This window comes from Alligator sinensis, unplaced genomic scaffold (genome assembly GCF_000455745.1).
Source record: "Alligator sinensis unplaced genomic scaffold, ASM45574v1 scaffold545_1, whole genome shotgun sequence".
Taxonomy (NCBI): Eukaryota; Metazoa; Chordata; order Crocodylia; family Alligatoridae; genus Alligator; species Alligator sinensis.
The window spans coordinates 1,645,520-1,661,776 of NW_005842209.1; the positions used below are offsets into that span (position 1 = coordinate 1,645,520).

A 16,257-nucleotide genomic window follows, 5' to 3' on the forward strand; every position below is an offset into this window, starting at 1 on the left:
ATTTAAATATGCACTCTCTTAAATAAGAAAGGTCTTAAATATATGTTTAAGTGCTCTCCAGAATTAGGGCCAAAATGAAGACGATTGCTTGCAAGGTCTTTTTGCTAGCGACAGTGTTGCCTTTTATGGGACAGAGTAAAAAAAAATACTCCTATGGTAAACTAAAGAAGTGAAGGGTATGTGAATGGTGGATTCATTTTCTTTCAAATCTTATATATTTTTCTATGTTTCTGCTTCCAGCCAGCCCTACTCATGTGTTTTATACTTGTACACAACAAAGCACTGGGGGAGGAAAATGGGGGAAAAAAGGAAGCTTGAAAGAAAATTTGTGTGGAATGATAGCAAAGAAGGATCCACTTATTCATTTAATGTATGAGTGCAATTTATTGCTGAAGAAAGGTGCATTCACACAGCTTATCTTCATTTATCTGTGGATGGGTCCTGAGGAGACAGTGCGAGGCAGATAAGCAGTTATTTGCTTCTCAACTCTCCAGTTTTCCTGTTGAAAAGATTATGAATAGTGGAATCAGTGATGCACCTTTTCCAGTCTTAGAAAAAATAAAACACAGTGCTAAAATTGCAATGAAGCCAAATACTTAGAGTGCATTTTCAAAAACGTGTGCATGTCTAATATTTATGCCACTGGTCAAGATAGGAATCGCTAAGTCTTTGTTTTTGTCTGTCTGATAATGGATTAAGATGAAAAAAATCCCAAGCAAAATAGAAATTACAAACATCTCTGTTGGGGAATACAAACACAGCTCTGAAACCCTCCTTTCTTCTACTTTTAATAGCCAGGAACATAAATCATAGGAGCCAAGCTATGGGAAATATTAATCCTGCCATTAGAATCTGCCTTCTAACTGTCTTCCCAGCCAGTTGAGTAGGTAGGTGGTTTTGGAGTTACCCCAAGTGCTGATTCCATCAGAGCTTGGACTGCTAATGAGCTGTCTCAGCTATACAGCATTTTCCTTTGTCTCAGCTACAGTTCTGAGGGCCTCATCCATCTCTATCTAGGTACAAATAACATTTTCATAAGACTTCAGTTAAGGTCTGTTAATGGCTAAAAAGATGTTGTAAGATAATGTGTCTTACTTGCCAGCTGTTCTCTATCAATAATTAAATTGTACATTTCTATCCCCCACCCCTTTTATTTGAGGACTATTTGAAAGCCTCCTAATGCCATTATGAGGTGGGAACAGATTATTATATTTATCTTTCAAATGGATACACTGAGAGGGAGAGAGTTAATCAGGACCACAGAGATAGTCATCTGCAGAGCTGGAAAGAGTACTACAAACCCAGGTTACTTCCTTTACATAACCTGATTCTCCATTTGTTTTCCCCTAGTATAAATCCAGTAACTCCAGTGAAGTCTCTGAAGTTATATTAATACAGAGTTGCTCATATTGCCTTAGTGTTTGCAATATGAGGGCAAGAGTTACCAAGTCAACTTTCCAAGCAGAAACGTATGCAAAGCTGATTTACAGAATCTATGGAGACAGAAGCAGCAGTTCAGAGAGAACAGATGCCTATTCATCTCAGTGCTTTGTTTACTCTGGAACCTAATTCTGATAATTGAAATATTATCTCCATTAAAACGATCAATACTGATCTTTTTAGCAGAAATATCAAGTGTGGTAAGCTCTTGAATGGGTGTGTCTGCTTTTCTTCTGCGAATCTGTTTCTGGCTATTCTTAATACAGTCTAGAGTGGTTTAGCATCCTTTAGAAACAGAATGATAGCATTAATGATTATGATTCCTTCCTGGGGGTAAATACATTTGAGTGTAACAAATATTCCTTTTCTCACTTTCTGAAGTTGTTTCTGCTTCTGGAAAACAACTTAGATGACAGCTTTCAGTGAGACTCTGATTTTTCTTATTGGAAAGCATCTAATAAGCACAGACACCTCTCTGCCTTTATTTCACCACATGAGTACCTCCAATTCACCAGTTGTTGAAGTAATTCAATCTGATCTGTTCAGATGATGGGTTTTGACAAACTACATAAACCTGTCATTAAGGGGAGGACAGGTTATAGTCACTGCTCAGGACATAACAGTACTCTTCATTGTTTACTGCACAGAGGATAATGTAGCTCAAGAGGAAATAGCAAAGATAAAAGTAAGGTTAGTTAAACACTGAATTAGGCACTCTGTGCTGAAAAAGAGTGATAGTATCTGCCCACTAGTTCAAAGGTTCAATGTAAATATTATTCATTTACAAGTTCTCCTTGGCTTTTACTTGTGACACTGATTATTAGAAAGATACAAGACTCCCATATAAGAGAAAAACACCAATTTTACGTAAGAAAGCCACACAAAAAATGTGGTTTCAGTCCCTTGATACCATAATAGTTAAAAGTGAGGCCTTTGACCTCCATAAATAATTTTACTTCTGGCTTCTTTCATTTGTGACCTGCAGACACTTTCTATCTTTCCACAGGCTTTTTACTCCAGTTTCCTTATTGGCAATTACTTACCTAGTAATTCAAATCCAATTTCAATATTGACTATTAGGTTGTAAGCTCTGTATCAAATGCATACATTATAACATGCTTGGTTTCCATTAAAACTCTAGCAGACTTAAGGAAAGTGAAAGGAAAAAATATAGCTGGTGATGGTGGTGAGTCAATTATGCTTGCATCGCATGGCCCTCTGAGTTCACATTAAACTCATATTGCTCCTGGTACTTTAAAAGGAACATTGATATTAAAAATTAAAGCAGGTAAGAACTGTATCGAGTACATAACCTTAAAATTGGATTGGCCTTTAATCTGACAGTGGATCATTGCTTTGTCCCTTTATGTAGAACATAAGTATGCTCTTTTTTTGGTGTCCTTGCCCTTACATGGGTTTTCCTAAATCAGTGCTCCAACATACTCCCCTGGGGTCATGCATCCATGCTCTTCCTAGGGTCAAGGCTGAGGAATGGAAAGGAACTGAGGAAAGGCTGAGGAAAAGGAACTGGCAATGTTCCTTGATACTGCGATCCATAAGGCATGTGTCAATCCAGCCAGGAACCAATGCAATATGGAGCTACCTGAAGTCACTAAGGGCCTTCCCCACATTACTGAGAAGAGGGACCTAATCTATGAGAACAGAGTTCCAGTCCACAAAGAAGAGGAAGGTCCAGGCAGGGGAAATGCATGTACATCTTTTCCTAATATGGCCAAGATCTTCAGGGTGGGGAGGCCTCATGTCTGCAAACACGTCTTTTTTTGAGGAGATGCTTATCAGGAAACTCTGCTAGAGAAACCTGCCTCTCCAGCACCTCCCATACATTTAGCTGCCACAGGTGTCAGTTAGGTCCACAGAATCAAATTCACCCTTGTACAACCACCCAGAAGTCAATGGAAAAACCCAGTGGGGTGAATTTTGCCCATCCAGTCCAGATGCAATGTTAGTCTCGGTAGCACTGTAACACTTCCACTGTGCACAGATTAACTTGAAAAGTCTTTGGAGTAGGAACTGTCTTCATGTCCTGTGTTGGCACAACACCATGCACAACGGGTTCCAAACAAATGACTGGATCTCCTGAGTGGTATCTTTATGCAAACAATAAATACATTTAAAAATAACTCCAAATACTGCATATTTATATAACTGAATGCATGTGGATCTATACACTGTACAGTGTAATTCTAGCCAGTTGCCAGTATTCCAGAAATCTATTGCTGCCAAGTCTGCAGTTCATAATTAAAAGCCCACTTCACTGATGTTCTCTTTTTCTGATCTCAGTGGTAGACAGTGAAATGATCCAGTGCATCACAGCATTATCTCCATAGCCTGTTCTGCAGTTTTCTTTTGTAATATAGAGATTCCTCGCTATTAGAGAGTTTATTCTATTACTCTTAGTGAATGTATTTCTATGCTCCACTTTTACCATCTTTTTCTGCTTCCCGGGAGGTGCCTTCAAAGTGAACATCCTTCTACCTCTTTCATATTTAACCAGTCCCAATGAACTCTCTCTAGTTTAGTACCAGGGATGTCTCTGTTTTTTCTTCTGATCATTTCCAGTTTGTTACACAGGGGTTTATAAATGCCAACTGTTTTAGCTGAATGTGACCAAAAGCGTTGAAAGATTTTCATAATTTCTTATTTAATAATATCCCTTAACTATGTAATGATCTTGTATACAGCTGTTTGGCAGCTCAATAGGAAAACAATGTAATCTATTGATATCACTTGTAATGAAGAGGAGTTAATTCTATCGAGTTTTTAGAAATCACTCCATCATCCTTCCCACCTGGACATATGACTGTCCAAGTCATTTCTATGTCAGTAATCTCATCAGAAAATATCAAAGATTCATGTATATTGGTAATAAAGTGAAAAACTATTTTCGTAGTTTCTGTGACTATGTCTATCTAAATTTCCATAGCAGTTCCAGTTCAGTGAATGTGTAGACTGTATTTATAGAGCCAATGATCCAAATTCTATTTACTATATTAATCCCAAGTAGTTCAAAATTAAAGGAGTTGCTTTGGATTTACACTAATGAAAAAGACTTTGTCCCTTTATAACAGACTATCCATAGAATGGTTAATACCAACCATAACCATACAAATATTCAATATGCAAGAGTAAGAAATTTAAAATCATGAAAATGGCTTAAAGTCATGCCCACTCCCTTCCCCTTCCCACCCCCACCCCCCTTCCAAAAATGAGTTTTGCCTTCTGGTTTTTTGAACCTTTATGCCAGGTACAGATGTTACACTTTTACTGGTATAAGTGATCAGAAACTGGTCTATACTTGTAAGAAAACAGAACTTTGGCACACACCGACTGATTTAAAAATGACAGAACCCAGTCTAAGATTTGCCCTCCACCTCCACCCCCTCCAAAATGTGACTGTGAGTTCTGTTCGCTACTGATCTAAATTACGCCACTTACAGAAAATCGCATGACTTGGACTGATTCCGCCTCAGGCCTTTTGAACAGCTGTACCTAGCCTTAGTGTTCACATTCTTCAAGCTTTTTTTTTTTTTTTTTTGCAACAATGAAATCTATAAACTTCCCATTTCCATGAAAGTTCAGATTCTCACAGTATCGCATCCTTCCAGGCTTTAAGAAAAACACCAAAAATCGAGACTCCCAACAAAATTGTGACCAGTGGTAGCAATCTATTAAACTAATAGGAGTTCCCCAGACTGCCCATCACACTGTTATTTTAAAATCAGTCTTATTAACTGTTTATCTAAATGTTAGGAACTTCTTACCGGCAGCTCACTGGACTTAGCATCACCTAAACAACTTAGAAGAGTCTTTTGTAATAGGAAAAAGAAAGAGAAGGGGGTACTCGTATAGGGGGAAGTTGGAGTAATAACCAAATGTTCTATCTTAAAATTTTAAAAAAATAACTATGCAAAAGCATCAGGAACTCTTTTCAAGGTTCCTAAACAACCGCTTGCCAGAAAACCCTCCAAGCTCATTCATTCTGCTTTGTCTTTTTTAATAGGTTGTTTAATTTAGCCACAGCACTGGGTATCAATTCACCAGTTCCCTGGAAGTAGGATTGAAGCTCCTGTTTGGTCTCTGCTTAGCTACTATTAAAGTTGTACTTCACTTTTTTAATGTGGAGGCTGGCACAGGAGAGAATCCATTGCTGATTATCATGCAAATCGTTCTCCTCTGCTGTCTCCAAAGAGGCTCCCAGCTTTGCTTTCCCATTGATTCTTTCTTTGTCACAGGGATAAGGCTAACCATCTCTTCTGACACTAGAAGCTACAAAGATAGGTTCTTCTGACAGTGATTGGTAGGCAGAAATGAATCTTTCAGATAGGAGAGAAATATGATTTTATTTAAGAAAATAACCATACATAATTGGGCTTCTGTCACTTTAAATTTTAATGGTAATACTAGTGCTGAGGCTTCTGAAACTTTAAATTACAGCTTTCAGTGGCTTCACACTGAATCTCTAAATTATTCTTCCTAACTACTTTCTCAAAGCATGTGCACTATGACATGGATATCACAACTCAAATCTACATCCCAAACTGACTGCAGGGCTGTGAGGTATCTACTTGCCGGAATTCTGCCTTGCTCAGTCACAGAAGATCAGAAGAACAAAAAGAAGAGTATCATTCCTAAAGCTATAGCCAGCCATTTGCTGAAGATTTGAACTCAGGCAGACAAACCCTTCTAGTCTCATGTGAAAAAGTAAGAATGGCCTGTACATTTTGCCTGTTAGATTTAGCATCTAGCTCACCTGCCTCCTTCCCATCAGCTCAGATGGGATTCAAGTATATTAATTACTAACAGGTCCCAGAAGAGAGCAGTGTAGAACTCTGTGGATAATGAAGGGAAAGAAGGGAGGAAGTTTTAAGCATGTCACCTGCCATTAGAAATTGTTATCATGTTAATCTACAATTTTTCCTGTTGTTGTTTTAATATATTTCCATTCCATTGTCATTTACCTGCTATTTTTAAAATATAGACATATATCATACATTCTCCACCCATGCTTAACTCTGCATATGTGAGTAGTTCTACTGCAGTCTTTATTTCCATTAATAGAAGCCTCAGATCTTAACCTAGTGGCTATAGCAAAACATAGCACTATTCCTCTGCCTTGGCCTGAAGACTTCCCACTTTTGTTCCAGCCTCTTCCCCATAACCATATATGCATTTGAGTTTCTGGTAATCTCATACTCTACAATGGGAATATGCTCAAGGTTTACTATTCTAAATAGGATGTTCCTATGCACAATACTAAAGCTAAGCATTTTAGAAATATATATATATTGGGGGGGCCTTTAGGAGGCAACCCCAGTCCCTAAATAGAGGGAAATGAGAATTACCCTTGCACCTGGCATGTTTTCTGCCAGTCACAGAATCTGCAATGATGAAGGGGGGCTAGAAGAGTCTGTCCCTGCAGTTTACACTAAATAGCGGATAGGTGGGACCAAGAGACCACAGGGTCATGACAATAATCCTGATCAGATAACTAAAAAGCTACATTCAGTAGCTTAAAACCAGCTGAGGCAGATTCCCATCTGTCCCCACTGTCCAGATATACATATTACACTTTTACTGGTCGTTATAAGTGATTGGAAACCAGTCTATACTTGTAACAGAACATAAGTTCAGCATACAAAAGCAGTTTACATCCATAACAGAACAGAAGTTCAGGACACACAGACTGGTTTAAAAATGGCGTAACCTGGTCTAGGATTTGCCCCACCACCACCCACCAAGGGCAAGGGAAATTGGTTCACTACCGATCTAAATTATGCCACTTAAAGAAAACTGCATAACATTGGCAATGTGTAGGGAGTGCACATGCAACCTCTGAGCATGGTGGTGCACCCCCTGCAAAAACGCGCTCCCGACACTGCCGGTGGTGCCTGCAGGCAGACGCCACTCGCCACCAACACTGCCAGTGGCATCTGTGAGTGGTCCGTGATTGCCGCTGGCCACTGTCAAGGCTGCCGGTAGCATCTGTGGGTAGCCGCCAACCACCGGTCAGCACTTGCCACCCTCCCCCCAAATTCCCACTGGCAACAGCGCTGCAGTTGCCTGCAGGAGCTCCCCCCTTGCTGCCACCATGCCCCACTGCCAACAGCGCCACCACTGCCTGTGGGAGCTCACCATGCTCCCCCCAGCCTCTGGGGGTACCCGGCATTCGTGCTGTATAACCTACATCAATTCTGCCTCAGGCTTTTTGAATGTCTGTACCTAGTCTATGTGGCTTAGATGTAAAGCAGTGTCAAATGAGAGAGGTATGGTGGGGGGAGGAGCACGGGGTTACACGAACACACAGTTCATCACCATTTGCATAATCTGAGCTTTCATTTTAAACAAATTAAGTGTCTAGCCTTTATGGTTATGAAGAAACCTCCCAAAGGTAAATCAAGTAGAAAGTGATGCTGTGAAGTATCTGCTGCAGGTGGAAAGGGGAATGGGAGTGCACTGGAATGAATGTAGGGAATGTAAATAGAACTATATGAGAAGGGCAATTTTTTCATTTTATTAAATCAGACTTTTACAGTATTTGTTGAAAGCAAGAAGCACTGAATTATATTTAGATAATCGTTCCATAAATAATGTGTGTTTTCACAGCAGTCACAAAGTCTGGAATTTATGTGCTAATTACAGACCCCAAATCATCTCCACGCAGATTTGCAATTAAAACTGAAATATTTTCATATACAATGTGATTCCTGTATTCATAGCAACAGCCATGAGACGCTGGTTCGTATTTGCTCAGTAAATTTGAATATTTTATGTTTGAACACAATTGTTTCACTTTTGCTGTTCTTACGTTTGATATTTTTAAAGCCTGAAAGAGTTTAGAGTTTAGTGCTATGATTTTTTAATGAATATACGTCTGTGCTAATTCATAGACTGTAACAAGCCAAAAGGAACAAATAATGATTGAAAGACAGGAAGAAAATCACATTCTTGTGTGGGGTTATCCTCTTTATATATATTGTAAGAAAACACACACATTTAGAGCCATGCACTGACAGCATGAATGCAAATTTAGGGAGAACGTTGAATAATTCAGTAGCTTGTTATGTGATTATATCTGATTGGTCCCTACTAAGATGTTGCCCATAAAAATGATTTCCCATGGTAGCATTGGTCTAGGGGTGGGGGTTATGATGTCCATAAAATGGGAGAACAAGGCTTACTTGAACTAATAATATCATGGCTTCGCAGAATGATTGATGGTCTTTAAAAAGGCCCAGATTGGTTTCATCTTTCTTCTGATTTTATCACTGACTTGTTCTTAGTCATGTGCAATCACTAAGGCCAAGAGAGGTAACAAGTGTTTGATGTATGATACTTGAGCCACTTTTGTCAGAGCTGTATTTATTTTAAACTGCACTCGTATTTGATACTCCTAACATGTATATGTTCTTTATGTTTATTTTTTTTCCAGATGATGGGAATAGGCGTTCTCGGGGGAAGGGTCAGGAGGTAAGCCAAGCTCACATTATAGTAATGTTGCCAAAAATGCAGTAAAAATTAAACAGATCCTCCTTCTTGCAGCAAGACTATTTCCATTATAGATTAAATGGATTAAGAAGTGTGCAGGGCCATCATCTTTCTGAGAGGACCGTCTATTCTTTATTCTTTGCTGTATGTGCATACCTTTCAGAATGCTACTTGTGCCTCTTAGAATATATTATCCATTTCAATTCACTCCATCCTTCACAATCTGCAGAGAGCCACAAAAACTCCCTTTATGTCAAAAGAAATTTCTGGTGAAGGAAAAACATATTTAATTTAACCTGTTGGGAAAAAAGGGTCATTCTGACTTGTTTCTGAACACTTTCACATCTTCTCATACACTACAAATTAGGCCAGATATCTTAATCATTTGCAGGAAACATCCTTATCAGTAACGTATTCAGGAAAGATGTATATGTGTGAGCTGCAAAATGTTTGGCAGAGGCCCAAAGGAAAAAAAGAAAAAGAAAAAGAAAGAAAGAAAGAAAGAGTATTAAAGGGTTGATCAAGTAGCTTTGTGTTGGAGCCCTATTCATTTTGGAAACTTTCTGTCATCCCTGTTTGTTCTATTCAGAAGAATAATAGACAAACCAGTAGAATGTCAGATTTCTATGACTTGATTTCATCCAATGAATCTTTTATATATTGCTATACACACATGTACAAATTACAGTGGTCCATGTATACCTATGTGCATGTATGTTATCCAGACACACAGGTTTTCTGATTCATGATGATTTTATCTCATGTAGAGTTTAATGGTTTTCTGTTTTGACAATTTAAACACTGTCTCAACATTGTTTAACAAAATCAAGAGCAGTTCTTGGCAATTAATTTCTGCAGTCAATAGTATTCTCAAACTGGGCAACTCCCCTTGGAACTGGGAGCCACAACAGAAAAGACTGTGTGAGTGAAAGAGCAAGACAATTCATTAGACGATGCTGCAGCAGCTCAAAGTGGCGGGGGATGTCAGCCCCTGCTCCTGTGCTTCAATACTAATGAGAGTCATTGCATATTCATAACCCTAAATACAGTCGGCTTCTTATAAAAACTTTTGTCACCGAGGCTTCACGGCAAGAGCAAAGCATTGCACTCTTCGTGTCGTGGCACTTCCGCCAAGTGAGTGCAAGAGCAAGATTGATTGTTTTGCAACGCAGCTTGACAGGGAACTAAGAGATACTGCCCCAAGGGTCCTGAAACTAAGCTTAGTTTGATTACAAGGCTCCAAGTAATCAAAGAAACAAAAGAGAAAAAAAAAGTGTGTGGGGGGGTTTTAAGATAAAGGAATGCTCCAAAGATATAGCTTTCCTTATTGAGTGTTCAGAGTAATTATCTGTTAGGAGTTTAAACCAGTTCATATCAATTTTTATCACGGAGGAAGAAGAATAGTAGGCTCTAGCAAACTTGTTCCCATGTTGTAGAAACACTGCTGCATGTCTTAATAGATACAAATCTCTAAAACTGTATGAAGTTTCACGTCAATATGAATAGCAAAGATTAGTGAACTCAACCTGTCAGATATTAAAATCAGTTCTGCCAAGTGTTGTGCTACCCAGAATTCACTTCTTGCAGGTTTCTTTTCATTTTGTTGTCAGTTTCTGCTTCTTCTCATCATTATTACTATTTTTATTATTAGTTTTGCGAAACTCCCTATCTCCTGTGCTCCCAGTTAAATCCTGAGGGTGCACAGCACTCCTAGCCTTTGACCTCATAATACCTGTCTGCTGGGGCAGCTATTAGCATCCCCTGGAGTCAAAGAAGGGAACCGTATGTTTCAGCACCCACTTTGAAAAAGCCTTGAGCATTTTCTCACTCGTAATGATGTCTTCAGCTGGAATGCCAGCACATTTCCACATCTTTTTGACAGGCAAGCAGACTATAAAATATACATAAAATTAAATAAAACAGGACATTAAAACAAAGGTTTCAAAATCTGATTACATGCAAGGGTGGGATTTTTAAGCAATTTTCAAATGCACACGCTCGCATAAAATATCGTTGCGGCTCAAGATGAATCATGAAATATTAGTGGTGGGGAGCTTTCTCACTAAATTGTTAAATATCTCCGTCATATGTATACAGGTTTTGAAAATAGAGGAATCTTGTAGTTATGATTGATTGAGGTAACTGATTATCCACAGATATTTTAAGTGTTAAGACATTAAATTGTCAGCCATATCAGTTTGATTGCAGTAAAACATAAAAACATTGACTTTTGTCTAGTTAGAGAAATTTATTTTTCCCAGAATGACAATCCTTTAAGTAGAAACCAGGCAGCCTGCCAGCTCCCCATGTCATACATTGAAGTTTGCAAATGCAACCCATATTTTCAAATGTTTTTCAAGGTTCAATGAATGGTGCATAGGTCTTTTGCAAATAGTCTTGTAATAAACAGATTTCTGTACATGGCTTCAATCTTTCTTAAGCCTGGGTAGAATAGTATTTATTCATTATGAATAAATGAATGGGATATATAGCAGCTTGCATTCAAGGTGTATATGTAGTCAGAGCTCTTCACTTATGCAAAACATTTTTCTAAAAGAAACAGTAACCCACTTTGGACTGCAGCAATAAGAACAAGTTTGATTAATATGTTTTACAAGCCTGAAGTAAATGCTCATCATAACTGTCAGCAACCTGACAGCTCTCAAAAAGAGCCTTTGTTCCTAGAATGAGTAATTTGTGTGATCTTCTTTAAGATACCACATTCAAAACCTGAGAGGGAGAAGGTGTTACATTCATGTGAATTCCACTCAAAATGTGATTGCTGTTAAATCTGCTTTGTATTCTGGATCCTTGATATATACACAGTATGTGACAGAATAGCAACTTTTTTTTTATTTATTGCTCTTGCTTGGCAGAACACCTGTGTTTTTCATTAGGCAGAGGTGTATTCATAGATCTTTGTACCTAGATAGAAGAATCACAAATACTGGATGCCACATTAGTTTTTTTTAATTAAATCCACGTACTGAGAAATGTTGTTAGAATGCAGTAATGATGTTTTTGATTACTGAAATCTCTAACCGAACAAGCTGGAAAATGAAGGGGAAACAAAAATTGGATGGTAAAGTTCAATCATGTGAAACATGAGGAATCATCTATTAAATGTTTGGACATTCTTTCCCAAAAGCTAGTCATCAAGTACCTCATGAAGATGGCAATCCCTATAATGCAATTGTAATTATATGCTGGTGTAGAGAAATATTTCCTTCCTGACCTCTTAGGGAACAGAATAAGGAACACCCCAATTACTTATAGTGGGACAAACTCTATTATTAGTTAAATATATATAAAAGTAGAATAATATTTTAACAATTCCATTCTTATCTGTATATGAGAAAATAATTACAATTAAAAATTGCTCATCAACAGCTATTAGTGGTAAGAAAATAGTCCAACCTTGTCTTAAAACCTAACAGAGTACTTGTCTCAATGACCACATGTGACAGTATGTTTCAGTTTGACTACAAACTACAAGATAATTTATTTTTACATTTTTTTCTACCAATACTTCCCTTCTTAAACTTCCCATGTTGTGTAACTGAACAAAATAGAGGAAGTAGTCAAGCATACCTATAGCCTTTATGTTTTCACATACCCATGCTGAATATATATTGCATCAGCTCTTCACAGTAATTGCCTGCATACCCAGTTTTATCCTACACTACATGAGAGCTAACTGACCCTTCAGTGGAAGTGAAGAGTATTAGTACTTATTAGAAATTCTGGCTATTGTTCCTTACATTTTTCCAACTTGCCAGGATGCTTTCAAACTCCTCCAGCTTGTTTAAATCCATCTGGCATTTCCTATCATATGTGACCATAGATCTGTAAATTGTTCTGCTCAGGTAGTACTTTCAAGGTACTACTAAACAAGGTGTAGTCCCCTTGATTTCACTGGGTTCCACACAGGCATAGAAATCTATCCATGCACAACAGATTGCAAGATTAGAGACTACATACTGCAATTACCCAAACCAATGTAGTATGATTGGCCAACTCACTACCAGCTTCTTCCTTCCAGTCATTCATAACAATAACAATAGTTGGCCCCAGTATCAACATGCAAACTACCACTCAATTACAAAAACTTCCCATCACTTTGAGCAGGATCCGTTCACTATAAAACTTTGTTTCTTAACCAATTTAAAGCCAAAATAAGATTTTGTGCATCCTTCCACAGATATTTATTTTCCTGGATGCTCTCTTTTTCACAGTTCTTGATCAAAAGATATCTAAAAATCCAAGTAATTTATGTCAATCAGGTTGTTATCTACCATATTTATTTGAATACAAGATGAAGTTTTTTCCCCCAGTTGGCATGGGGGAAAAAGCTTCTCGTCTTACAATCGCATACAAGGAAATCTCACTCAATATGATGTCTGCTATTAAACTGCCAAAAGCAGCATGTGCTCAGCAATGAAAACCAACTATTAAGCTGATTACATGCAGCAAACCCTGAGCATGACTATAAAACACATGGCCCACATTAGGCAAACATGCTGATGGGAACTTTTTTTTTTTTTGCCCTTTAAATAAAAAATAAAAATCGGTGGGTGTTCGCTCCATAGGGAACTGGCATGGGGCCTGGAAGTTCTGCAATACTAGGCTGGCATCAGGAGAACCAGAGCCAGCTCTGACACCCTCCGCTTGGTGCAAAAAATGCTTGATCTTGGTCAAAAGACCATGATGCTGATGGGAACCGTGTGTGTGTGTGTGTGTGTGTGTGTGTGTGTGTGTGGCCCTTAAAAAAACAGGCAATTGTTCCTCCAGGAGGGAATTAGCATTGGGTCTGGAAGTACTGCAATACCAGGCTAGCACTTGGAGAGACCAAAGCAAGCTCCAACACCCTTCTCTGGTCCCAAAATTGCTGATGGGAACCTATCACAAGAATAGGTTAGTGCAACCTATCTAAATAAGATGTATGGTAATGCCCATTAAGCACAGCCCCCTTCACTGTCAGCTCATTTTCAGGTCATGAGCCACCACATTGAATACATTTTGACTTCCTCTCCACTCCCACAGCTGAGCTGTCCCTTTCTTTCCCATTACCAATTATTCCTGTTTCTTCACCAGCATTAAATGCCTGGCAAATATCATGAAACAAGGCCCCAAACACCTTCCCCATAATCCTTTTATTGCCCCATCTCTCAGCCTGGTGCATACGATTAGTGTTACCCTGCCCTCCTTGAGGTGAAGCCAAATCAGGTTGCCCTGTGCCTTGTCTTCATATAATTTTTTGGCGCATCCTAGGACTCATGACAAGAACACCCAGTTTCAGTCATGAGTGGGCTAATTAACAACTGGATCCTTTGTTGGGCGTATCTGGAGTACACGCATATGCTGAGCTCTGGGGGGTCACCATGGCCTGAAACACTGTTGACTGGTGGAGCCCTTCCCAATGAACTAGTGGTAAATTGTGAGCCTTTGGCTTTGGACTAATATCATTCATAATTTATACTACATATAAATAGGTGCCAAAGTGCTGCTCAAAAGCATGTTTATGGGGTACCTGTGCTAAAACTTGCAGCAATTTCAGAAAAAGGGAAATGCATCAATTCTGGATAAATTAAGTACATAGGTACTATACACAAATTACTACAGCCATGTTTAATTTCAAGAGTCTGGTTTTAAAATTTGTTTCTCCCTTCTGTACGTTTGGGAAGAGCAGGGTTTGACAGTAAGAAGGGGAAGAGGCTACCAGGGGAAAAAACTGGGAGGAAGCAGAGAGCAAAGGGACTACTTTACCCCCATATTTAGTTTCCAGCTGTAGCAGTGGGAAGGGGACAAATTCAAGGCAAACCTCTAATAATTAGATTCTATAGCTGGAAAATTATAACAAATTTATAAATTTTCCATAAATAGAATCTAATTATTGGAAGGTTGTCTTATATTCAGGGTTATCTTCTACTTGAGTAAATACAGTGATCTATTTCAGAGACTTTCAGTGAAAGAAAAGTGCAGCATTTCCTTGCAAAAACTGTGCATCCTTGACCCTATCAGATTATAAGTTTTCAAATACTGTACTTAATTAGACTCTCATTAGGTAGTCCAGAATCATGGTGAAGCTGGAATCTCACTGAGGTCTTAAAAAATAGCTACCAGCTTAATGACTTTTCAGCAATAAGGAAGAAGTTTCTGAGCTTCTCTTTTCCTTTTCTGAGTACACTGCATATTCTCAGCAACAATTCTACCATGTCATACTCTACTACCTTCAGAACTCTTAGAGAAATGTCATCCACTCCTGGTAATTTACTACAACCAAGTTTCTGAAATTGCTCTTAGTTTTCTCCTGACATACTTAAGTTTGTTAAGGGCATGCTCTTATTTCCTGTGAAAAGTTACCTTGGAGTGGAATTTAGAGGAAGTTCAGAAAAGTACAATAATTCATTAAGGAGCTAGAGCAACTGACTCCCTTGAAAAGATTAAGTTGTAAGTATTTATAATGCTGAGTGATGAGTAGGAGGAAACGTGATAAAAGTCTGCAAAAATTTGAAAGGTTTAAATAGTAAGAAAGGAAGTACATTAAAGTGGTTGCCATTATAATATCACCTTAGATAGCTATCCTTACCAGCGCAGTATTTCAGATGGTAACTGCTGGTGAATGCTGACTTTTAAAGACAACTGTTGTAAGACAGTCAAAAAATGGCAATGGGATGAAAATAAAAAGAAGAGAATAGAGGCTGAATGCCTAGAAATATTTCCTGGCAGTGAAATCCATTAAACTATGAAATACCTCCCTAGTTTATTAGTTTGGGATGTTTAAATTTGTCTGGACTGAGCTCCAGTTAATGTACAATAAGAAAGAATACTTAATTGGCAAGAAAAGAGACACGAGTGCTCTCCACTCTATATTACTTTTATTACTTTATGTATTTCCTATGCAGTAAACATTGATTAAAAAAAAAGCTTTAGGGACAGTCAGTACAGGCTGGCTCTGCAACTAAATGAACCATCAGTGCTAACCATAGAGTCCCAACATATGCACTCCTGGGGCACGTCCACATGAGCATGCACATACCTCTTGCCCCGCCTCAAACCCCTTTGAGGTGGGACAACAGGCACGTGCAGGAACAATAAAAATGTTCTCCGCACTGCCAGAGTGTCTCTATGGTTGGCCCTTGCCCTGGTACTGAAACACGCAGCCGGCCAGGCCACATTTTTCAGCACCAGGGCTCTGGTGCCAGTGAGTAAGGGGTCGAGGGGTTGGAGGAGTGGGGGGAACCATGGGGGGGACCCCCAATGGCCTCATCCACTCCCCCAGTCCCCCTTCCCCCCACCAGCCCCCTGAGG

At 38.8% G+C, this 16,257-nt stretch overlaps 1 long non-coding RNA gene across 5 annotated transcripts in view; it reads right to left on the reverse strand.

Moving 5' to 3' along the window:
• Positions 1-336: 336 nt before the first annotated feature.
• LOC112550799 overlaps positions 337-16,257 on the reverse strand; it is a 28,259-nt gene continuing 12,338 nt past the window's right edge. For 2 of the 5 annotated variants that reach the window (XR_003094807.1, XR_003094806.1), the window contains 2 exons: positions 908-1,013; positions 337-499 (listed from right to left, as the gene is read on the reverse strand). This is a non-coding gene — a long non-coding RNA (uncharacterized LOC112550799). Of the gene's footprint in view, positions 1,014-16,257 lie in introns of all 5 variants that reach the window. The other 3 variants (XR_003094803.1, XR_003094804.1, XR_003094805.1) reach the window with 2 other exon arrangements.